The sequence below is a fragment of the Alligator mississippiensis genome, chromosome 3 (genome assembly GCF_030867095.1).
Source record: "Alligator mississippiensis isolate rAllMis1 chromosome 3, rAllMis1, whole genome shotgun sequence".
Classification (NCBI taxonomy): Eukaryota; Metazoa; Chordata; order Crocodylia; family Alligatoridae; genus Alligator; species Alligator mississippiensis.
In genome coordinates, this window is record NC_081826.1 from 115,754,868 (window position 1) to 115,780,858 (window position 25,991).

The window sequence follows — 25,991 nt, forward strand, 5'->3', positions numbered from 1 at the left end:
CTGCTGACCATGCTGGGGAGCCCCTGTGCTCCTGTGGGACACTCCATGAGGGTTCTGATTCAATTTGATTTGGATTCAGAGATTCGGCCACTGAATCGGGCCGAATCTCTGCCAAATTCAATCAGGGACCAAAGCTTTGCACAGCCCTATTATCCTGTAAGCTTTGTTATATTTTTGGACATGTTAGCCTCCTAGGTGTCACCCTGTCCTGCCTTCTGTCTGACTTCAGACTAACAAAGCTGCCCCGCATCAGAAGTAACCACTGCAGTTTCCTGAAGAGAAAAGAGCAGCAGCAACATGACACACAGACCTCTAAGGCCACTTCCAAGCACTCCTAGGAGACTAGCACAGGACACTGGAAAAAGGGACGGTTTAGGCCAGGAGTAGCCTGAACTCGTTTGAAGGAAAACCTATCAGTGCAAGGGACAGCCAGATGACAGGAAGCTTTTCACATATCCTAGAGTACTGATTTCATTAGAGCCCCTACTATTCAGTGGTGAGAGGACAGCTCAGAGATTCTGGTAATGTAGACTCCTTATATTATAAGCATACCATACAAACATGTGTTGTCATTCATAACACTCATAAAAAATCTCTAGTATTAATATATAAACAACTGTCAACTGGACTGTAACAGCCGATACATCTCAGGGGCTGCAACACTGGCTTCCCATCCTGCTTTCTCAAAGACTCAACTAGGACCTGCATCAGGGGCCTGCCTGGGGAACAGAAGTGTAGGACAGATCACACTCTGGGAAACACCAGCCATCAGAACAGCAACTTGGGGGTTCAAGAAGCTGGATGCACATGAGAAGAGCCTTGTTGTTCCTCTAATTTTCACCAGGGGCCACACTGTAGCTGACTATAGAGTCAGCAAGAGAAAGCTATTTTGTTTTACCCCATCACTGAATCACACAGCCTTGTCATCGGAGGATTAAGGCCCATAATTTTCTAAAGAATCACCTTCCCCGCCATAAAGTCCAATATTGAAAACAAGTTACTGTAATTACTTACAAAGGAAAGTGTATATTTAAGGGACAGCATTCATCAACCACAATGACCATTTCTGGAGCTTACTGTGGGCAACTGATGATCTAAGGTTGCTCAAATGCCTTCGTGCTCATTTTACTCATATGAAAAAATCGAACCGCACTAATAAAGGCCAATTCTGCAAACACTTAAAATTGCCCAAATTCAGCACAGTACTTAGCCATTTGCTTAAAATCATCCTTATTCAGCAACACACACATGGCTGGATCTACAAAGGGACTTAGCCTTGGAAAGTGACTGTTAACTGCCTAATCACTAGCCCTTAAGCATCATTCAAAACCTCCACTTAGCTGCCACCTAATGCGAGAAGCAGAGGTGGATCCAGTGGGGGTTCACTGATTCACTTGCAACTCCCTTTGATTCCTGTTCCACTCAAAGTTAAAACCAACTACCTAGCAGTATTTCTAGTCAGGCAGTGCAGAGGAAGTCACTTGACTTTGCCTCGGACGGCCGGAGCCAACTCGAGGTGATATACAAACTGCTCGGTCGTTTGGGCGGGCTGGTGAATGGAGAGGCAGACAAAGCGTATTGGTTGCAAAAACTTTACTTATGCCGCTAGCAGCCGCGACGCAGGTGGTCCGGTCGCTTAAACAACTCCACGAGTTGCTCCAGCCGGCAAGGCTCAGGCCAGCTAATCCCTCCACAAATTAAGCCAGCAGGGAAAGCGTACGTCGAAGGATTGCGCTCGGCGATGGGGAGAAGAATCGATAGGTGATCAGGCTATTGATCAGCTCAGCCGCAAGTCAGATATCTTTAGAGGCACTCTGCAGCGTGCTCAAAGTTCTCTGACTTGGGCGGAAGTCGCACAAAATTTTATACGGCCAGCAAGCCAATTACTAGCCGCCACATAGGAATAATTTAGAACTGGCCAATAGCGGGACACAAATTTGCATGCGAATGGCAGGAACTCTCTTGCACCGGAGTTTTCTGTTGCAGCAGAAAACTTTTGCTGTGCAAGAGACTCTCATGTGGCGGGAAAATTCCATCGTGCCAAGGCACTAAAATCATTGGGTTGTGACAGACTTCACAGCTCATTATAATCTACCCAATCCCTGCTAAACACCAAATGCACACACACTATGTCCCACCACCACCATGCTTCTTGGAGCCTTAGCCATAATTAAATACCAGCATGTTTTTTAAATAAAACGATTCCTCCATGCATGTCGTTTCAAATTTCTCCATGCAGTTCATGAGCTACCAACCTACTGGATACTATGGAGCAAGCATTTCACAGTCTCTTCCACCAAAGCTGTTCCACTTCATATAACTATTAGGCTAGGAATAGACATTTCATTTGTTCTGGGATATGTGGTGTTTGTGCTTGTGCTGCTTGTCCCAGAACAGAAAAATCCCAAAATTGGCATGTGCTCACATTGCCTGCCCAATAAGAATTTAATGAGTGACTGAATGCACCACCACATTTCTGCCATTGATTCAATGATGTGATCGCAGAACCATTGTTCAGATGTACTTTGTGATGTCCCAGGACAGTGTTAGCACTTCTTAATGCCATTCACCTTTTTAGGGTTTGTCCCAGAAAAAACAGACATGGGCATCTGAACAACCGCACTTTTTCCCAGGTCAAATTCAACATTTGTTTGCAGCCTTAGTTGGGCGAGGGAGAGAAGAGAGAGAGAAAGGAAAAGGGAGAGAAAGAGAGATTGAGTAACTTCAGGGATTGGATCTGGCCCATGAGCCATAGGCTGAGCACCACTCTCCTGCTCCAAGGCAAAATCTAAAACATTCATTGTACCTAAGCCATTCCTGACAGATGTTCATCTAACTTGTTCGCTGCCACACCTTCCCCCCAAGATCAGGATTCCATAACCTACCCAGCTAATCTATTCTAGTGCTCAACTATTCAAGCAAACTCCTTTCTAATGTGTAACTTAAATATCCCTTACTCCATTTTAAACCCTATCCCCAGTGGACAAGGAGAAGATTTTATAAGCTTCCTTTCTGCAGTAACATTTCACAGATTTGAAGACCTGTATCTTTTTTCCCTCTCAGTTTTCTCTTCCCAAAATTAAAGAAATCCAGTTCTTTCAATCTTACTTCACAGGTGATTTTTTTTCTAGAGTTTGTTTATTACCTCTAGACTGTCACCTATTGGTCCATATCTTTCTTGAAGTGTGGTGCCAAAAACAGTACTCTTTCTGAGGCCTTATAAGTGCCCAGTAGAGTGAAGGACTATTTCATGGCACCTTGCATCTGATGCTCTAGTAAGATGTTTTACTTTACACACAATAGTATAATGTTAATGACTTATATTCCACCTGTGATCTTACAAAAACCTCAGAACCTTTTTTGAATTCCTGCCTAGCCAATTGTTCCCTATTTACAAGTATTCCTATCTAAATGAAGTGCTTTATTAAATTGTCTTTATTAAATTGAAACTGAAATAAATTCCATTTATTTCAGACCATTTGTCCAATTTATCAAGATAATTTGTTAAAATTCTAACCCCATCCTGAAAAATGCCGGCAACTTTTCCCACCTTGTGATCATCTACAGATTTAATAAGTGAACTCTCTGTTTTGTTACCCAAGTCATTAAATAAAGAAAATACTGAATAATAACAAGTACAGAACAGACCTCTGTGCAATCCCACTTGAGACATCTTTCCAGCCTGAGAATGAGACTGATAACCACTCTTTGGGCATGTCTCTACAAGATGCTACATCGCTGTAGTAACAAGCTATGGTGACGTAGCTCGTCACTATGGTGACAGTATTGGTGGATATAAACTGTGATGCTGCCACTACTAATTACTGCACAGTAGGTGGAGAAATGACCCATGCAGTGCCAGGACTGCACAGTACCAGCAGCTATTGCGCAGTCATTTAGTACTTGCTAAAGTACTAAATGACTGCTAAAGTAAGTGCTAAATGACATTTAAGGGTATGTGCACATGTAGACACGCCTTTTGAGTATACTTTTCCAACCACCTGTGTAGCTATGTTACATTAGTTTCTCCTAGACAACATTTCTTGAGGTTATTCATGAGAGTATCATGTGAGACAAGGTCAAAATCCTTACTAAAGTCAAGATATATCACATCCACTGCACCTCCCTTATCCACAAGGCCTGTTACCCTTTCATAGAAAGAAAGATTTGACATGACTTATCCTTGACAAATCCATGTTGTCTGTTATTTATCACCTTATTATCTTGTAGGTGCTTACAAATAGATTGTTTGATTGTCTGTTCTAGTATCTTCCTGGGAATTGACGTTAGACTGACTGATCTATAATTCCTGGGCTCTTTTTTTTTCAAGGTAGGCATGTCTCTCCTAGAGTATGGATTGTATGTCTGCCCTAGAGTTTTCTGGAACCTCAGCCATTATCCACGGTATAAAGGGTGAAATCTCTCTCTCTCTCTCTGTTTCTGAAAAGTAGCTTCTTTAGCACATACACCTCAGTGTATGCACATACACAGTGGCATAACTAGGCTGGAGTAAATGGGAAAACACCTTAATTCATTTGTGGATTTACCATTAAGTACGTTTGTCCCATTGCTATGAACCATGCATATAAGAACTTTGCAAAGCAGGGGCCATATTTACAGTAGAAAGAACTATGTTCATTAGAAAGTATTTAAAGAAATGGGCACTGGTTTGTTTGATTTTTAATTTCTGAGCCTTCTCCCAATGTAAGACCTTGGGTGAAAAAGTGAAAAAGGTGATTACTTCTACTGTAATGGACAAACCTGATAGGAAAAAGAAAGAGAAATATTAGACACTTCCCCCAAGGCAAACATTCTATAATTATGATAATATACCACCTTCATCATAACTCTGTGAAGTATAAAATGAGGCAACTTACCTACCTTTAATTAGCTGTATTGAGTCGTTTTTATGGACACTGAACATTGTGTGATAATTTGCATACATTAGCATTCATTTACATAGTTACCTCAAGGTACTTGGTTTTATTACCATTACCTTTTGTGGCCCTATTTCTCTAATGAGCATAATGGAATACGAAACAGATTTCTTGAAGTGTTTGCTCTGTCATCATGTATACAAATTCTGGAAGAACTCATCTCGGTGAGATGTGAGAAATCCTTGTGTAGAAGGTTTTAAAATTTGAGACATTTCATGGCCACCCACCCTGCTGAATGAGTTGCCCTGTCTATATTTTTGTCTGCTTTTCTTTTACCCAAAAAAGGACATACAGTATTTTAAAAGTCAGGTACTATGTAGAAATTTGCTCCATTGCAAGCTTAAAAAGAAAGTCGAGCACAAAAATTAATGGATCTTACTCAGTCTATCAGCACCTAAAGGCACACAGAGAGAAAAATAACAGCTGCAGCTGGGGAAAGCTGAGAAGGGTCAGAGGTCAGTGCCTGCATCTGCATTCACTGAGAGGCAGAGAGGAAAAATAAAGGGTCTCTCTTTGTTGCAACTCAGCACTATTTTAGAAAGCGCAGATACTAACTTAATTACCACAGTTCCCTTTTGCACTGGAGCGCTGCAGTAGGCTATAAATCAATACCTAAGGTCACATTGCTAAAAGCACTAAAAAACAGCCTTTTCTCCTACTCTAGCATGTTGTTTGCTACTTCTGCATCAATGTCACTGGAGTTCAATATCAGATGGGAAAGAGAGGGCTAAAATAGTGATTGCAGAAGGAATCAGAATTACAAAAAAAAAAATGATGTTTAAAAAGAACAAGTCACACTCAAGGCAAATAAGATGAATGAATCAGAACTCCTATCCTTTCCCAGCCGAAAGATCTAAATGGCACCAACTGGGTGCCCACTGGTTTAAAGCAAATTTCAGTATCTGCTGAATACTTGTTTTAGTGTATAGTTTGATATTTTTTTTCACAATAATTTCTGCAGAGTATATTAGCAACTCTAACATGTACCTGAAATCAAAACCACCCATGCCTACATGGCATAATGTGTTGGGAGCAGAACTATTTTAATCACAGTATAGATGTTTTTTCATTTGATTATCTATTATACCTGCTGACGCAGATATTTTATAACCCTGGAAGAGAAAACAATTCATATGAAATCAGAAAGATATGGAAAGAGCCACTTCCAGCTGAGGCAAGCTTGGCACAACTTCTAATGGGTTTGCCAGAGGGAGGCTTTTTCTCATTAGGGCTTAAATGATCAAGATGCTGCCTATAATGTTCTCTGCTACAGAAATGCACAGGACATACATCCAGGTACCCAGGTACCAGAAAAATGAGGCAAAATATGCTGCAATTGCCTAGATCAAAGTAGATAGCTCTGTAAAGCACTAGGCAACAGAGAGGCAGCCGAGTGAAAAGCAAGATTTCTGTGGGGTGGGCAGGATGCGCACTTAAGCTTAGAATTTTTATTTTTAATTTCCTGCAAATCCCTGGAAATATTTAAGAAACACCAACAAAATATACACCCTAAGCTCTACAACTGCTTGGCAAAATTGACATTTTTGTCATTTTCACTGAACAGCTGCCTGGGATCCCAGGGCCTATGGTTCCCATTAGAAAGACAGCTCTCAGAAAATTCAGGCTTTCACAGCAAACAGCTTGGAAACTGGGAGATAACTGGCTATGCCAGACAGAAGGCAGGGTAGATTTGTACTTCACAGGCTAACTGAATCAGGAATGCATAGCATAAGCAGAAGGCTTACTTCATCAAATGCTGTGAAAGAACTGCATGCAGGAAGCAGAGTTTCTAAATAGAAAGCAGTGATTAGAATACAAAGGAGTCACAGATCCTGGAAGCTTCAGGTCCCTGACCTTGAGTTAGTCTGTCTGCTAGCTCTGCCCCAAAGCCACACATCCTAGAAACCCTGGATCCCAGGGTCACACAGCATCTCACAGGGTAAATCTGCCCTACAATTTAGAGCATGTGGTCTTGGTCCTGGATCAGCCCATAAAAGAATAGATCTGGCGACATTATTTTGACTCGGCAGGCCACACTGCACAAGCATAAAGACTATATGGTCATTGTCTCAATCTCCAAGAGTCTGGAACTAAATACCTAAGAGGTTGCCTGTCCCTCTGGAACTATAGTTTCCCTCAGCAGCTATTTTCCGCAGGGCCCAGGAAAATGTTGATCACTTGGAGTACGTTTGAGAGCACAGGAGACGCAACATTCATAGGAATGAGACCTAGATTTGTGTATGCAAGGGATAACAATGATCACAAGCGTCACCACGTTTGGCAGTAAATGCAGTCTTTATCTTTTCCACTTGGCTCTCCCTTGACAAGAACTTCACACAACTAATCAAGGTCTGCAAACCAGAGAGGAGGAAAGAAATATTGTTACTATTCCCATTGTTAACTAATTGGAAAATGCTTCAATATTATGGGGGTGGCTATTATAGAAGCTCCTAAATACATCCAAGAGATAAATACAGGCACACACACAGTCGATAGATGGGACCCCATTTGCATGCAACTGTCAATTACAGAAAGGGCTATTGGAATATAATGAAGTTGGAAAATTTTGAATACTTTCCACAAGTAAAATTTGGTTACTGCCTCCTCAGAAAATAATAGAGAAAAATAACTGGAACTCCAGTACTCCAAAGAGGGTGCATCTATACGAGACTCTAACTGCATAGTATTAGCATGCTAACTAACAATGCTAACACGTTACTGTGCAGTATTGTTAGGCTACTTAGTGTCACTAAAAAGGCGTTCTGATCAAAACACATTGGATCATGTATAAAAGTGCCCTTTGTTACATTAAATACCCTCCCTATACAAGTCACCCTCAAGGTGTACAGTTCAAAAAAATATATAGCCTGACATTTACACAAATATGGATTTGGGTGGCTCAGGTCCTCATTGGGTGAATCAAACCTAGCCACATTTCCTATGGCTATGAGGTGCCAAGGCCTTCACAAACAGTTGTGAAATAATTAATAGGTGGATGGGTAGAAACAAAATATCCCATTCAATTCCTGCAGGGAAAAACCCTTCCCCACCCCAAAAAAGCATTTCTGAATAGAGCTGCTGTACCTGCAGAAATAAATAAATAAATAAATATAAAGAGCTTCAAAGGAAATTGAGTATTTATTACCCTGTGCATATAATTAAATGTTCTTGATGATTATTAGCATTAATTTAAGGTACAAACACCACCCACACAGTAAGTAAAGTTGTGCCTTCATGTTAGAGACCCCTGAAATTCTGTATCACTGCACACAATGCTTTTCTGCAACTGAAGAAGTCTGTCCTTTTCTTATTCATAGTGAAGCTGTGTATGATCATTAATCACAGGCTCTCTAAAGCAGTGTCACTGTAAGTACTGAATCTGCATAAAATTCACTACTGAAACTGCACTGCCATTTTTCCCCATCCTCTGTCAAGTGCAGAAGTGATGGAGAGATGGAAAGAACAGAAAGGAAAGGAAAATGGTCTCTCTAGCCACCAGATTTTGCTTGAAGGGAAATTTTTAAGCAATACCTTACCTTTCTTCACATTCTTGGTCATTGTATATGCCTTACTTAATCTCGATGCTCACCTCAGCCACATCCAAGTATGGTTTGAACCTATGAAAACAAAAACAATTATCTTCTACATAAAGATTTTCTGTAGTTATTTAGATATTTTTCCTTCAAGACAATTAGCAATACATTCTTGCTATATATTCTCTTTGCACATAGATCAATATCCTCCATCAAATCTCAAGACTGTTCTACAAAGGGAGCTGGAGACCTGAAAATGTAGGTTTTAATCAGTAATGCTGTGTGTGTACATATATCTGATCTGTATAAAGGTAGGCTGATCCTAAGGTGTCCTAAGAAAATAGGGTACACTTAGTATTTTTAAGCATCTATTTTAAGTACACATCTTTTCATACTCCTATAACTGCAAAACATTATTCTCAAAGAATATACATACATGTGTAACCTATGTATATAAACACTGATGTCGCATAATGACTAGAACAAGCAACTGGGATTCAAAATGGCTGGCAATTATTCCTGGCTCTGTTTGGGACTTCCAGTGTAACCTTGATCAAATCACTTGGGATAAACACCAGTCAGGTGAAGCAGTAAGGAATTCAGGGGCACAGAAAATTCAACTTATCCTTTTATGTTCAAACAGCATGTCTCACAATGCTCTAGTATTCCACCAAGAAGAAAGATGTGCTTGGTAATATCATTTACTGGACCAAGTGCAGGTTGCCCTTTATTTTATAGTTATCTGCACATATGTAATGGCTTCAGGTACAAGCAGGTTGAAAATGGAACTCTTACCAAGTCAGTCTGCATGCCTGTCCCCATTCACTAAATAGCTTCTTGCCTGCTATACTCACATAATCTGCTTCTGAAGTCTGAAGAAGCTATGATAATATCCTCACTCTTACATAATTGTTTTATTGAAGTTACAGGTTCCCATCATAAACTCTCAGTAAAAATAAAAATATAGGAACTGACTAAAATGTTGGAAACCTCACTCATTCCCCTGACCCCCTGTAAAAAATTGAAAGGCTATGATAAAGACTTGTGTTTGCCTCTCACCCTGTCTGTATAATGTGCTCTTCAATAATACTATTTATTCCTTCCTGGAGTAAAGATTTGATGTATTGTGGGGCCATGTGAATGATTTCTACAACTGTAGCATATTTAAAATAAATATTTAAAATAAATTCTCTTTTATAGTACAGGGCAATAGACAAGGCAGTTTTCCAGAATTGGGGAGCACAGTTACTTTCTCTACCTGAGGGAATTTGAACCCAGACCTTCTATGAGCATGCTGTAAATGACTTAGGGTAATTTGGGATGGGTTGCTTTCAATCCTTCTGTTGGTATTGTTTCTCTTAGTCTAAACTACATAATAATCATCAGAGCAGGGTCTGAAACCAAGTAATCCTCCTTGGCCTCTCTCTCTCTCCATATGAAAAAAACCCAACAATATCCAATGAGCCAAACTGGAAGAGTGTCAATAGAAGAGGCCCACACCAGAATATCACACAGGCTTGTAGGGTACTTTCCTGAAAAGTGGTAGATGTAGATTAAAATGTACATGGTCAGAAGAAGAAAGGAACTTATCCTGAATCACGTGTGTCAGGTAAGCACCTTTATTATTGAGCTTTCCAAGAAGATCTGTTACATAACTTCAGATCACCTTTGAGAATAGTTTCAAGACAGCTGAAATTTTTTTTCATGGTGAATAAACTATTTCCACACACAAAACATTGCTGAGATCTACTCTCTACCGTCTTGCCACTTTCACTTGTAGGGGCACGCTGACATAGGAAGTGAGCACACTGCTCTCCAGTGGATAGCTCTCAAGTCTCAATGGAATTCAGGAGCCTAAGGCCATGTCTACATGGTAAACTTCCCAGCCCCAGCAGCACTTCCCTCAAGCACACTGCTCTGCTCCAGGCAGTCTGCCTCCTAAAACAAAAGCTGTGGAGTTACGTCCATGCAGCACTTCAGGCAGACTAATTAGCCTTTCTGAGTGACAGTGGCAATTAAGTCCAATCCCAAACTAATCAGCTTGCCCACATGCTGCATCGATTTGACTGTACCATTTCCAGTGTAAGTAGCAGCCTACCCAGAGCTGTACCACGTGCTTGAAGAAGCTCCCTTTCCCCCCAAGGATGGTAAACTTGCCAGGCAGACAAAGTCTAAGCTACATGGATGCTTTGGAAAATTTACCCAAAACGTCTTTCCCTCGCTGTCATGAGAGCTGAGTGTCATCCTAGGTTTTCCAATTAAGAAAGTTGAGTGTTTTATTTGTCCATTGGAATAACTAACTTTTTTCTTAGGCTTGAGTGGCTGCAGCCTCACAATACCGCCCAGCACACACTAATTTGCTCTGAATTTGTACCTTCGAAGTTACCTCCGTTCTCTTTCAAATCCCTCCTTCAAACTATTCTTTGCCATGATGCCTACAAGAAACTTGTTGACTCTACTGTCTATCATGTTGACCAACATTGTTTCATTATCTCCTTGTTCCCCCACATGTCCTGTGCTACTGTGTTGATGAGGCCCACAGTTCCCATGGTGCTATGGTAACACAAATGATAGGAATACCTTGAGTGACTTCTCAATAATAATTATAAAGCAGAAAAATATTGGAGGACAAGGTTCTTTGGGTGAATCTGATGTCTTTTATTAGACCAACTTAAATAGTTGGACAAAAAAAATTTTTAGCAAGCTTTCGGGTTTAAAAGCCCTTCATCAGGCTTAGGAAGCCTCTGCAGTTGGTGTGGTATTCAAAAATATTGGAAGCATTTGCCTTCAAGTGCAGTTGTCCCCTGTTCAGAACTGCAGTGAAAAAAAAATCCCCAATTTCTGTCCCTTCCTACACACCCCCAGCAACAAGAGGGGTGTGTAGCTGTGAGGTAGCTGTACAAGTATTCCCCTACCACAATTACAAAATGAGGACACGGAGGCATGAACAACTTGCCCAAGCCAATGACAAAACTGGGAATAGATTGTAATAACCTTTTCTCCATCCCCTGATATAGTCACTAAACCAAACACCTTCCTACTAATCTAGGAGATTAGCTCTCCCTTTTGAATGTCCTGCTCCTCTTTTATTTTATCATCACAGTAAGATATTGCTCCAGCTTGTTTTCCAAGAACATCCATTGCTGAGTAATCCGTACAACAGGTCCAGTTACAAGCTTTTGCTTCCAGAAGCAATTCTGCACCTCATTACAGACAAAACAAGAAATTCACCTAAAGTAACACTTTTTAAAAAGAAATAAGACTAGGCCTTTGGTGACAGCACTGCTTTTCACTGTCTGGGTGATTAGAGTCCAATGCTTTTTTATCAAAGACAACCTCTTTCTCTTTCTTCAAGCTTTAAATAAATACTTGTGCTAATTGCAGATAACAGCAAAATGCAGCACCAAACATTTCAAAACCAGAATGGTTGTGAAAGGGAATAAACAAGCTATGGTAGATTAAACACTGCAGCGTGGTGTTTTTCTGTCACTGTCAGAATGTATAATAAAGAGTCTCATGCTATTTTACTGTTCCTGTCCATGTAATGCATGCCGGATACCTATAATTTATGACACAGAGCCATTGCTTCATGAGTTGCACTTCCTTTTAAACTGATGCTGAACTCGTTAGTGGGGAAAATGTGACAGGTTGATAGTGGTTTCTTATCTCCAGGTTAAACATTGTCAGAATAATTCATGGTCAGGCAACTGTTAGAACTGTAATGTTTTTATAATTAGAGCTGGAGTGGACTGTTCATCCAGGATTCAAGCTCTGGTGAGCAACCCCCCACCACCCACACCGTCTCCATGCTGAAGCTCCCAGCCTTCCCATCCATCAGATTGCAAGGAGGAAAGCAACCACTCCACTGAGCTTGCAACAAATTTCCAAGAACTCCCCAGCACAGAAGCTACCAGAGCAGCTGGAAGGAATTGATTGCTGTATTGCCCATCTCAAACACTCAAGAATAAGTGTGTCAGATTCCAAAACAGCAAAAGATTTTTATTTTTTTAAATGATCAGTTTGGAGGTTACTGCATTTTACATTCTGGGTTTTTGAACAACTAGGATTCTGATATTTAGGCTTGTTCACTTCATCCATTCAAGCTAGCCTTTCCATGCCCACCCCCGGCAGATGAAAGCTGAGATTGGATTCATTGTAAACACATGACTCCGGAGCTATAGATTTAAGAAAAATGTCAAATATTATCATAAAATGCTGGTAACTGGCTTTATAATGGACAAAATCAGAACAGAGTCCTTACATCAAAGGTCCAACCAATGAAGCAATACAAGTTTATATTGGCCCTATATCTATTTTACAGACATGGATGCATTCTGAGTTGTATGTTCATTTGTCTGCACCAATGCATGACAGGAGATAGCGATCTGAGCACAAAACAGTAGTGAAAATAAACAGTTTGTATAAAGTTTTAAATAAAAAAAGTTTGCACTGTTTTCATTACAGCTTTCTATAGATTCAGCAGCTTGTACTCCCAGCTGGTTTACCAAAATCTTGACTGTTGAAAAGTACAAGCATTTCAAAGAGAATTTTGTCACAGTTGAGTCCAAAAAGGAATAAGCTCAGCTGTTATTTTTAACAGTGGCCCTTTGTATCCATCTATCCATTGCAACACAAATTGCTTGTGTATTTAGTTTCATTTGTTTTTGTAAGCTCATAAGAATGCTCTGGTGCCATGACCTTGAGGGGTGACACCTACCTCCAACTTCTGGATGACAGAGTATAGCTCAAGAGGCAGTCAGAGCTAGCCTGCAGCCAGGAATCTGCCCTGTATTTACAGAGCTAGGAGCTCACATCTTTCAACTCTTAACTGACACACACCCTGGCAACATTAGAAAAAAGAGGAATTCTGAATAATCGAACTTTTTCTGGTTGGAAAAATGAGCTTAGATAAATAAACACATACATACATTTTTAATAATTCATGCACACTTCTTAAAATAATATTCATAGAAGAGCTATGATTGTTATGTGTCTAAAAATCCCAAATGGCAAAATATAATTAAACCAGAACTGTTGAACAAATAAACCTGTTAAATACATAATATTACCAGGCAAAATGGCTATGCGTTTATCACTTTGCCACTGTAATTACACTGACTGCTGCTCTTCATGCATATATTAATATCTTGCTAACATTACAGAAGCTGAGACATAAATTACAGAGCACAGACTTGAAGGAAGGCTTTATTCAGATGGAATGCAGTGGTGGCAAAGTATTTTATATTAAAAATAAATAAATCCTAGCATTGAATCTGACTGCTGTTTTCACTGGGATATTCTGATTCCTTGCATCCCAAGATACTCAGTATTTCTATATGGTAATTAATTAAGTGTCAGCTTGGAAAGCTTAGCTAGACATGGTTTAAGATACTGCAGGTCGAGCTCCTCAGCTTGGGATTTCAAAACTAGCCAAAGTGAGAGACTCACAGATGATATTCAATATATCTTGAGAAAGGAAAGGAAAGGAAAAACTGTGTGTCACTTCTATTTTCTGTGTAAATAAGACAACTATTTTAAGGCCATCCAGCTAATTTCAGAAGGTTCTGTCTAATCATTGATTGGTTGGATGCAATGTCAAGTGGGAGTAGAGCTATTAGCGGCAAGGAGGTCAGGAAATTCATTCCCATGGGCTGAACTTTTCTGAACCTGGAAATGAGCAAAGAGACTTGGAAGTGACTTCTGACCACTTCAAATGAATGATGCCAAAAGTGCCTTGAATGGATTACAATTATTATGCCACATGCAACAGTGCCTGGATTTTGAGGATAAAAGACAGTAAATACTGTCCTTGGGACTGAAAATTTTCTGAGATTGTGATGTTTTCTCGAAGAAACATGCGGAAAGATTTTCAGATGGCACTTCATTATTCAGGTTCTATTTACAAATGATTTAGAAATCATTAAGCAATCAATATATGTTACAGGCATATTACAGCCATAAGTTATATTTGGTACAGATGGTTAAAGCATAGCAGTAGGAAGGATTATAGACTATTATTACATTCACATTCAAAACAAACCTATATTGAAGAACATTCGGGTTGCAAAAGTCAAGCACTCAAGTTACAACATGCCAGAATTAAAGGTGCAACCTTAATTCAACGCCACTTTTTTCATAAGACAGTCTTAATTACGTGATCACATGCAACTTTTACCTATAGCTCCTGCCTTCGCCAGAGCAAGGGATAAAAGGTGCTCCTTGGCTGGGCAGCTATTCATAATTCATTTTAAATCTCATCAACCAACATGTAGCCCAGGCATTATTTACTATACACCATCCAAACCCAGCTCTGAATGCAGAATATTAATTTTCTGATGGGCTTGTCCAGAGGGCTCTTCACTCTAAAATACGAATGGTTCCCAAACATGAAGGATTTTTGTCTTCAGAATGCCCATATGAGATGAAGGGTGTCATTTTCCCAACTGTTCAAGTTTACAAGAGATTAAAGGTCAAAAGTAGCCACCACTTTTGCATAACCAATTTGACATACCTAGAACCTGGTATATTTTAACTGCTTCACATTGTATATGCACAGAGCAGAACTTTAGCTGAGTGCTCAGAGCCTAGCAGCCTCAACCTGGGTACCTAGAAAACAAGGTACAGAGAAAAGAAAATATTGATTTATATTAACTGCTAAGCACCGCACAAGAATCCTGTGGTACACAGGGATAGAGGCAAGTTCTCCAACATGGCAGTCAGCTCCCTTAATAATAAAAATCATCTGCTTGCTTTCTGCATCATTCCCTATGTGCTTCCAACATCTCCAGCAAAGCTGGCCGGGGTCTTACAGATGACCTCCTGCTTTATTACACAGCCCTAATCCATCCCTAGAGTATTCTGTACACTGAAGAATGGCTCTCTCACAGATTACTTTATAACTAGCATAAAGGCAATTAAAACAAGAGCAATCACTCATTAAAGGGTGTTAAACTGTCATAAATACCATCTAAACATTTTAAACATAAGCCATTCAAAAGGAGGTTTATCACAGAAATGTTTTACCCATGCCATTCCAGGGTATTATTTGAACAGTCAGAGGAGGTAAAATGTTTTAATTCTATTCCTCCAGCATCCCAGGATGCACAGCTCCCAGCTGCTGTAGCCATTCCCACCTTCCAAAACTCTAGTGGTCCATCCCCTTCTCCTCCCTACCTCGAAAGCAACTGCTCTGAGCAGCTTAAGTACAAAGAGACCATGAAGCTGGGAGAAGCCTGCTTCTCCCAGCTACATGGTCTTTCTGTTGGAAGGCTCAATTTCAGCAATACCAAAAACCCCCATGAAAATGTACTTCTCCAGGTTTTCTGCTCTGGCTGAGCTGTAGTGGCCCTGATTTCAGGTAACCTATGACAAAGCCCTAAGACAGGGGCCTATGGAATTAGTATGTAGACTGTAGCTTAATCTATAGGCTAGGATTTCCTAACTTTTGAATGATTATCTTTGCAGCCTTGATGTAGTTTGTTTGTTTTTATCTAATTTCACATTTTTTTTAAAGATGAAACTTTCAAAAAAGTCCTGTTGAACCACTGATACCACATAGATGATCAGCAATGTCAAGATCTTTATGCCACAGCTTAAAGCTCTTGACTACTTGAGCTTCTGAAGTAACAGGTAATAGTAATGGTCATTTTCCTCTACACTGACCTGCCATTTTTGGGGAATGGAGAAATACCAGCATGTTGCATAGTTATTTGTTGGACAGGGAAGGAATGGCAGGACTCAGGAATCTTGGGTTCTGTTGCAACCTTCTGCTCCATTCCCCACAAGCCTCCTTAAGAGCCTTCTCCTCCTATTCTTCCCTGACCATCATAAATCATGCTCTGCCGCGGGTGCTGCTTCTATTTCTTCTGTCTGTTACCCAGCCTCACAGACCAGACATCAGATCCTATGTTCTCCTGCTCTACTCTCTTCTCCATGCTCCCTTAACTGGAAAGTACTCAGTCACTCTGAGGTTGGCATACATACAGTCCAATCGACAGACACATTTTGGGTGGATAGAGCAAGCCCAGAACACAGGGCATCCTCAGATAATCTATAAGTCCAACTGTTCTACAGATCCTGATGGAACTGCAGTTCCTGAGAGGCTCATAACTTGACCTGACTTGGGTTAATTTTTTTTTACAGGGACAGCTTCATTTCGGACACCAAGACAATCTCTTACATAAAATCAAGTCTCTTTTCCAAAACACAGAGGAGTATTCCTTTTTTTTCCCCAATTGTCCTGTTTTTGAGTGAGCCACTCTGTTAAGAACATTTTTGGTGTTGTTGCATGGAGTACTTTTACAATGGGTTACAACCGTAACACCTGGTAAACTAAGCAAGATTATCCTGTAACATAGCAGAGGTAGACCCCAGTTTCAAACATTACTACCATCATAGTATGGCAGTTTAATTTCCATGAAAGAAACAGCCTGGGTTCCCACTATGGGGGTTTTAACAATACTACTTTCTCTTGCAACCCCCACTTTGTTGACAATAGCGCTTTGAGGACTTTGTTTTAAAACAGATTTTAATATCCATGTCACACCAGGTGGTATTTTATTTTGAGTTTACTCTCACTAAACAGAGTAATATCCTACTGCAGGGGTGCTCAAGCCCCAGCTTGTAGTCCAGATCTGGCCTTCTTAAGCAATCTGGCCTGCAGGGCTCCCCAGGGATCTGAACATTGGCAGCAGGAGAGTGCTGGCCGCATTAATTGCCACTCCCCTGCTGATAAACTTCCAGACCTATGGGGCATGCCCTCCTCTGGGCACATGGGGTCAGTTCCAGCCCAAAGGGCTGGGTAGAGGCAGTGCAGGGCCAGTGGAAGGCTACAGCAGCATGGGGCCCGATCCAGACACTCAGGACTGGATGGAGGGAACACAGGCTGCAGGGTTGAAAGGTTAAGCACGACTGTCCTATTCAATATGAGAAAATTTATTAAAATAGGGTCTTTAATTTCTATGGACCATTCTTGAGATTTAAGGCCAGGTCACACATTGCACTTAGTATGTGTTAAATACACCTGAAACGAGTGGTGGTGCATTCAAGCAGTAAAGCCCATGCTACATAAGATTGTATCATGGTAAACTTACAAATTCTTGCACAAAGCAGTATCTCCAGGCATATTAGGTAACACATTTTTAGCTACTAGACTGCTCCACAGAGATAATATGAGGAATTTTCAGTCTAGCATAACAGGATTTCTTGCTTCCAGTCTTAGACTAGACACCTGCCAGAACTCTATCACCCAGGGGGGTGGTACCAGCCCCCAGGTGACTGGCCCACATAGCATCACCCCGAGTACCCATTGGCACCCTTGGATTTCACCAAGACCACCATGTTTGTTCAAGCACTACAGTGATCTCCTAGGTTTTTTTTAATCAAACCAGACCAGAGAATGCCCTTCTCAGATCCCAGCAGGTGGGCCTCAAACTGAAGTCATGGGAAGATGCTGGACTTCATTGTGATCTGGGGCAAGGACAGAACCATCGCTACCACTGCCAAGGGCACAAAGGACAGCCTGGTGGCTCAGCGGTACTGGCTGTAGCCCTGTACTAAAATCAAATGCCTTTAGTTGCAGTATTTTCAGGGAAGAGACACCACCAAGGTCTCAGCTGCCACGAGGTCTATGGTGCCCTATTGTAAGATGTTGAGGATACTTGAGGCAGACTACAACATTACTCCCTGCCACACCATGCACTGAACATTCATGGGCCCAGTACAGCGCAATGATGTCAACAATGAAAACAACAATGGAGTTACCTCTCCACTGCCTGCTACTGAAACAGCCATGTAGGAACAGAAGAATGCTTGCTCCACGGACTTATTCCCCAGCAATGCCTGACTACTCTGACCCAGACTCAGCATGCACAAGGTAAAGACAGCTTGGACAAGACCCTCATTGAGCAGACAAACAGACAGTACTGCCTGGAATATAAATGAACCCCTTACAGTTTATGTAACCTGAGGCGCAGTGAGGAGGGCACAAAATAGGCATATATGTGGGTCCCATTGATGGCTCCCATGCAGTCCAGGAAACCCATCTGTTTGAATCCGGAGATGACCTCATGCTCCTTAAAAGTAAGTATGTTAGGACTTGGCCCATATGACACTAAATCAAGAAACCCATGACCTTCCAAAACTCAAATCAAGTGCTAGTTTCTGGGATCCTGTAGAGTACACTGGCTCCTTTGCACAATCATAAAAATCCTTTACTTTACCACTTTGCAGCACAGACAACTTCAGTTTTCTGTACTTGTGGTGGTCAACCTATGGCCAACCTATGGACTTGAAGTGAGTAGATTAGTCCCACAGCGTGTGTGTGTGTGTTGGGGGGGGGAATAAATGGCAAGAATCTCAGCCTGGCACATCCTCTTCCCTGCCCTGTGCCATGCCACTGAACCCCCTCTGTAGTCCCCCTGCTTGCTTTCTTTCCCTTCCCCTATGATGGGACATGAATTTCTCTCTCCCTCCCCTTCTCTCTCCCCCACTCCCCTAGGCAAACACTGTTTAAACAGAGGTAAGCTGCCTTTTTTCCCTTCTTCTCCCCCTCTGATTCCCCTCCCTCTGGCATTGGTAGTCACCTCCTTCACCTCTCTCTTCTCTTACCAGAGGGAAGTGATGGCCCATGGTGAAGCCAGGTCACAAGCACCTAGCCCACCCCTCCAAAAGTTGAGCTTGACTAGTGTATACTAAAATATGGTCCTCATCCTTAGCTAGTGTGGGTTACCAAAGGGTCAATAACTTCATCAGAGCTGTCATCGTGCATGCTTTAAAAGTATGTATACAGGTAATGGTAAAAATAAGTGTTAAAAACTACAAGGGTTTTTAAGGATCTCCAAATAGAAATTTAACAGAAAAAAATCTCTGGCAGAAATGACAGAGTCAGAGAATAACACAGACCACTGGAATAACAACCATGCTGTCAAAACATAGCCAAAGGACCACAGTTTGCAGAGAATTACAGTATCATTATCAGTGACATGGGGAAAAAAAGATAAGAGCAGCTTAACTACTGCCTGTCAGTGTCTGCACCTAGTTCAGCATCCAGTTTAAATAGTACTCAGGCAGCTGCCTGTGGATATACCCAATATTACATGTTAATGTAAAAGTTAAGACTGCCAAGATAGGATTTTTTTTCCTTTGCTTTTTAATTTGAATGGAGCACACCAGAGACTAAACTTTTTTGCATGCCATTTGCTGTGATCAGAAAAAAAAAAGCGTACAAACTTGTTCACTGTGGCTTCATGACTGACAACTATGCTAGTGTCTACTATGTAACAGGGAAGGAACCTGTTAGGAGGAGGAATATTACTTGTCCTTTATATTTTTATTTTTTTTAAAGCCCCTCTCTACTCTTGGCCACTTCTCCTCTTCAGTCTGTAGCTCGGAGGGCCAATCTATAAAATGAAGACATTTCATCCTAAATTAGTATAATGCAGTCTGGTTGTAGATGTATGTAGATACTGGCTTCAACATTAGGAAACTTGGATTCAAGTCCTGTTTCTGTCAGTGACCTACTACAAAACTTAAAGTCACTTTCTCATCTTTGTACCCATCTCCTATGGCATTCTTTGTCTGCCACAATTATTAAGATTTTAAGTACTTTAGGGAGACAGGCAAGGACTTCTCTGCCTCCTTTATCTTTGTAGAACTCAGAACAATTGTGGGTACCTTGGTGCTAATGCTGTCCAAAGTATTCATCACTGTAACCTGTTTTATCAAAAAAATTTTCAAAATGTATATATATACACATATTTAAATGCAAAATATATTGGACCAGACTATGAACTGTAGCTTGGCCTAAGAAGCCCTAAAAATCTTTGGGCAAATAATACAAAGTTTAAAATTTTAATATATGTTTATATGATAGGCTACATTGGCTCAGAAAAAGAAGTTATAGTCTATCATGAAGAAAGCAGACAGATAAGTACTGGTTAAATACTAGAAAATGTGTGTAAGAAAGAAGTAAAGTATTCAGAGATAAAATAAAAAGGACTGTTCTTAGCCACAACATAAAACAGCATTTGTTTAAACTCAAGTTCAGAGCAGTCTGAGATGGTATCCTTTGTTGCTCAAGTATGGCAGTATCTATCAGTTCCTTCAGTAGATAGATTAAAAATGATGACAGATGAAGGTCTGTTGCCAAAGAAAACGAAGGAATCACATTTAGATACGTAATTAGTTGGTTCTGGGCCATTAAAATATACACAAAGTAGGGGTTGAAATACAGATTTAACAGACAAGACTGGTAATACTGGTTAATTTGTTCTTTGACAATTTTATCAACAGTCTGAAACTCAAATTAGCAACACATTTTTGCTAGTAAAGAGCACAGTCCTGTGAGGTGCTGACTCAGATTCAGTTTTCAATGAATGCATACAGCAGCACACAGCTTTCAGTTATGACAGGTGAATGAAATCATTTCTTACTGGATTTTTTTTCTCATCTGGCTAGAAATACAGTCTCATAGATTCTACCAGATTTTATGACCTAGGATGTAAGTCAGCCTCACGGCACAATACTGAAAACCTAAGCTGAAATTGTAGCACTACTACTACCCAGGACCAAAAAACCCCCACTTGATGCTTCATTTGGTTCCTAATCATCCATTTAAATAGAACAGAACATGCATATTCATAATGATGTACCTCAAAGCTGTTGCTTAAATTTAGCACGCAATACAATTTCTAGATACTAGCCATATGTATGCCTCAAACGGTTTTTGAATCATTGTTAATTTGTTACCTGAAGAATGGAATTCTTGGGCCATCCCCACGAGTGCGTAGGTACGGTTCGTGGTGCCACAAACCACATGCATTGCATATGCAGGCATTCACCACACTGCTAATTTGCAGTGCTGTGGGTTTTTTTGAGATCCTAGCATGAAAAAACCCGTGCCAGAAGAAAGCGAGGTACCACACATGGTAGCGGTATGTGCCACTCAAAACGAGAATGTGGGCAGCCAAAGCCACGCTTCGGCTGCCAACCAGACTCCACATGCCCCGATTGCCACTGCTGATGCCCTGGGAAGCTTCCAGGACCCCAGGTAAGGGTGCTGGGGCCAGCCTCCCCTACCCCATATGGGGCAGATTGCCATGCACCAGGGCACATATGCAGAGGAGTTCCCTGGGGAGAACTAGCTGTGGCACAAATATATGTGATCACTAGTTGTCCCCAAGGAATGCCCCCATCCTGCTCATGGGGATGAGCCTGTTTTTTATATTAACAGAGGACATCAGGGAACACTTTTCAGGTATGTGTTGCAGGACCAACCTCTTTTGTTTTATTAAGAGGACCCATGAATGTGTTTCATATGAGGAAACATCTGTTTTACAAAACTTATCTTCCTTCAGCTATTTGGGCCCAACCTGCAACGTATGGAGGCAGGACCAAAGATGTTTGGACCTGGGCTTAAGATCATTATGGAGCAACAGGTTGGCTCAGAAGTCTAGATTTGAACTTCCTAAAATTTCAGAGGCATTCAGATTTGGAGTTTTGCTTCCTACCCGTGAGCATGGCCATCTAACGGATTTGCAAGTAGCCTAAACTATACTTCTCAAGGTAAAAAGCAGACAGTCAATAGAGCTGCACTCATGGAAAGGCAGCACCTGATCAAAACTGAACCTTCCAATCTCCTTCATTTCCATTTGTTGAAAGACTTCATGCACCCCTACACACCTGAGGCATGACAGTATCCATAACATCATGTCTCACTCATGACCTCATACTTAAATTAATAAGCCTGTGCTAGCGACCATCTAATAGTTATTCGTATCTTAATAAAACATTAAAGTATTCAGTATTAAACTAATTGTAATGTTGATGAGAGCCTACAAGACTATGTGGAGATGTAATAACTGTGGAATTTTAATGAAAAAGAATCACAGCATTCTCTCTATTCTTTAGTAAGCCCTCAACCAATACTAAATACAATAGGAATAATTAGACACTGAAAACATTTGTAATGAAGGAATGCCCCCCTTTCTTTTTTTTAAATAAAACAAGTAAATATTATTTCTGAACTATTCTGTTACCGGGGGGGGGGGGGGGTGTTAATACATGTGCACCTGGTAAAAATGTGACAGAGGCATGATATATTGTCATGCAGTTAACTGAAGCATAATTTTATAGAAATATTAAGAATGTTATTTTGCCAGTTCCCTCATATTAAAAACAGACTCAATCTGTTAGGTTAGTGCCATATATTTCTCCTTTCAGATGTAAAAATCCAAAGAACAAAATTAATCTGGTGACAGACAATCTGATCTGAAAGTCCCATTTTCCTACTGCACAGAAGGAACACATTATTTGTAATGTGAAGATATTTAACAGCAATAAGACAAGTTTTCAGTGGGTACTCAGCTCTTGCTCTCTTCTCTGAAAAGCAGAAGAGCAGACTATATTTCATTATAATGGAGGACTTATTTATTTCAGTTTATATAGAGGCTCCCCATTACTCTAGCTACATAGATAAGTATTATAAATGGACATACAAACAACAACATATACAAAAAACTTAAGCAGAATTCTCCAACCAAAACCAAACATTCTAGAATAATATCCTAAAATAACTTAATTATGAATAAATAAATTAATAAAATATAGCCCAGCCAGTTACCCCTTGTCCTCAGCCAACCCCCCCCCCCCACCCCAATCAACAGCCAATGAGAGAGGGTGGATTTAAATGCTCATTAGGACAGACAGTAACTTGTCCAAGTTGAATCACTATTATCTTAATTGTATTCATCTCACTTTAATACCATTTTATACAGTGTTGTTATAGGGAGGCATATTGTTGTTTCAGAGTGCTTCATTCATCAAGACTGCAGTAGATGAGTGGCAGGTCAGCTGCTAGGAGATATTCGGCAGGCTGGTAGCAGTTCAGGTCATTCTGACATTTCTTGCAAGGAACTGGAAGATTCTAAGTGTTCCAAATAAAAGAAAACAAAAAAAGAAGAAAAAGCCCAGAAACAAAGCTCCCTACAGTTTTGATTCCCTTCACTGCTGGCTGCAGGTCCAATAGCTATACTCAAGACTGAAAGAGCAAGGTCACTTCTGGTTAAAACTTGCTTCAAAGAGGGACTGCTAGAGCATGCTCTGGAGAAAAGCAAACACTTTGAAAAACTAGCAGCAAGCCGGGTATACAAATTTCATGTCTACAAACTATCAGGCAATCCCACCCAGTCTGACATAGCTCTCTTGAGAAAGCATTGGACACCATAACACCCAAACCAGCCCAGAATCACTAAGGAATTAGACAGTGACATAGCACTAATAAGCCTTTAGACAGCCATCAGAAGCATGCTCAGTTTCCCACTCTCTTGGCCAGAGGCCTTCAGAGAGTGTGGCCTAAATATCTAGGTACCTACAGACATTTTATTAGACAAGACTCAACTGAGAATGAAAGTAGAATCACAGAAGAGACTAGTTCAACTTGATGCAGAGGGAGTCTGCATAACCATACCACTTGCACTGTTCTTCCACAGGTGACTAGAAGTTTTCAGACCTGCCAATGGTATATTTTTCACCAAGACTTAATGTGAACTTTTTAAGACATATTTTCTCTTTCCTTTAAAAGATACCTGAGCTAAAGAGAACTTGAAAAAATATATATAAAAAAATCATGCTCATTAGGAAGAGAGCAATATTGTGTATTATGTATATCATGAGGCATGGACTCCATATCTCAGAAGATGATGGTTGAAAGGTGGCTTTATTCCATATTTGCAGCTCCAGCCTTAGAAACCAGAAAAACTGACCAAAAAAATAAAAGGAGTTCAACTGATCAAAACATAAGTTTCTTCCCCCCAACCCAAATTTGCGTCCATCTAAATTGGACCAAAACCAATTTAAAACAAAACAAAACAAAAAATCCAGAAAGCTGGAAGTTCCTCAGACACCTCAGATGCTTTTTCTGTTAAAAACCTTTTGAGAGCTGCTGAATCCCATCTGCCTCAGTGCAAGGCAATTTAAGAGCCCTTAGTTTCAGGAATATGAGGGCCCTTCAGCTTCCACGGTACTAGTCTCTAGTTTTTTGTATGTATAGAAATGAAACATAGTGTGCAATAAGCTCACAGAAAGCACTCTACAGCCATAACCAAACAGACATTCGTTGCATATAAAGCGCTTTAAAAATGGTGGATCCCAATCTGAGAAAACCCTGGATGGATGTATTATCAGAATAAAGCATTTTAGTTTAGAGCGCTTTATCAAACATCTGTACTAGATCCTATCATGACTCAAGGTAGGTCGCACTTCTCTGCAGGGGTCCCTCATAGGGTAGCATGCTAGCCTTGACTGGTGCTCATCGGCTCCAAGGGAGCACCAGCCCAGCCTTGCCCCTGGCTCTTGCAGACAGAAAAGACTCTGTACCCTCCCTGCCCAGCCAGGCAGGGAGGTGGGAAGGCAGGCCAGGTCCAAGCAGCAGCGAGACTCCATTCCCCCACTCCCCAGCCCCAGTTCCCAGAGTCCCCCTGCTACATGGGCTATCCCGGCCCCTCAAGACCTGATCCAGCAAGCTGGGGGGGGCTTCCATGTGGCAGGGGGGCTTCATTCCCTGCTTCCCTCCCCAGCTGTTGCTGTCAGCTGGTGGGGGGGGCAGGGCTGGGGACAACCTTCTGGGAGGTGTGAAGGAGTGCCTCAACCTTGATGGCCTTGGCCAGTGCCAGACACTTCTATGCCTCCCCCAACCCCAAGGGTGAACATAAGTTCTGTTCGATCCTGCACTAATCTAGAACACTTTGAGTAAAGCACAATACTTAGAGCACTTTCACCTTGGACTTTTTGAACATCTGTACTTAGCCTGAGACAAATAAGGTGGCCATATGACCCAGAGTTGGGTATACCACAGCTCCCAGGATCTTCATCCCTAGGACAGACTCTCTAGGAGGCCACCTAAGGTCCTAGCAGAGCTTGGCCCTGGATTCAGAGAAAGCTCACTGCACCCAGAATGCTGTGAATGGCACCTTTCAAGTTAAGGGCATTTGGGTGGGCATTACATTACAAATGGTCAATAATTTTCCAGTTCAACAGAGGCCTCTGAAAAAATTGGACATCCTCAGCAGCTATTCTAATACATATTAGCTTCCATATACACCATTCAAAGAACAGTATAAAACAAAGTTTCTCTGGCCTCTCCCTTCCTGCCTTGATAATCCTTCTAAGCACCAGTCATTTTCCCATTACACCCTACAGTGGTGGCTGGTGGAAGGGGGAAATCACTGAATGGTATTGGTCTACCTATGCTAGTACCATTTTCCAACTGTACTGAAGACATTCCCCAGGGACAAGTGTAAATAGACTGCACTGGAGCCAAAAATTGAATCCAGGCATATTTTTAAGGCATTCAACTACATTTGAAAAGGAAAATGGCCTCACCTCAGAGGGAAAAGTACAGTTTGGCTATACAATCATACTCTGGAGGGAAGCACATTAGTTCTCTCATACTAGAATGCAGGAATGGTATACTCCACAAGATTATCAGGACGTCCAAGTGGAGGGAGTGGGGGAGGAGAGCAGG

General features: G+C 41.1%; 1 protein-coding gene across 1 annotated transcript in view; it reads right to left on the reverse strand.

Moving 5' to 3' along the window:
* Position 1: 1 nt before the first annotated feature.
* LOC102563423 (hypothetical protein) overlaps positions 2-25,991 on the reverse strand; it is a 718,626-nt gene continuing 692,636 nt past the window's right edge. The window contains exon 16 of the transcript XR_009460815.1: positions 2-8,554. The gene's annotated coding sequence lies outside the window, so the exon portion shown is untranslated. The remainder of the gene's footprint in view (positions 8,555-25,991) is intronic.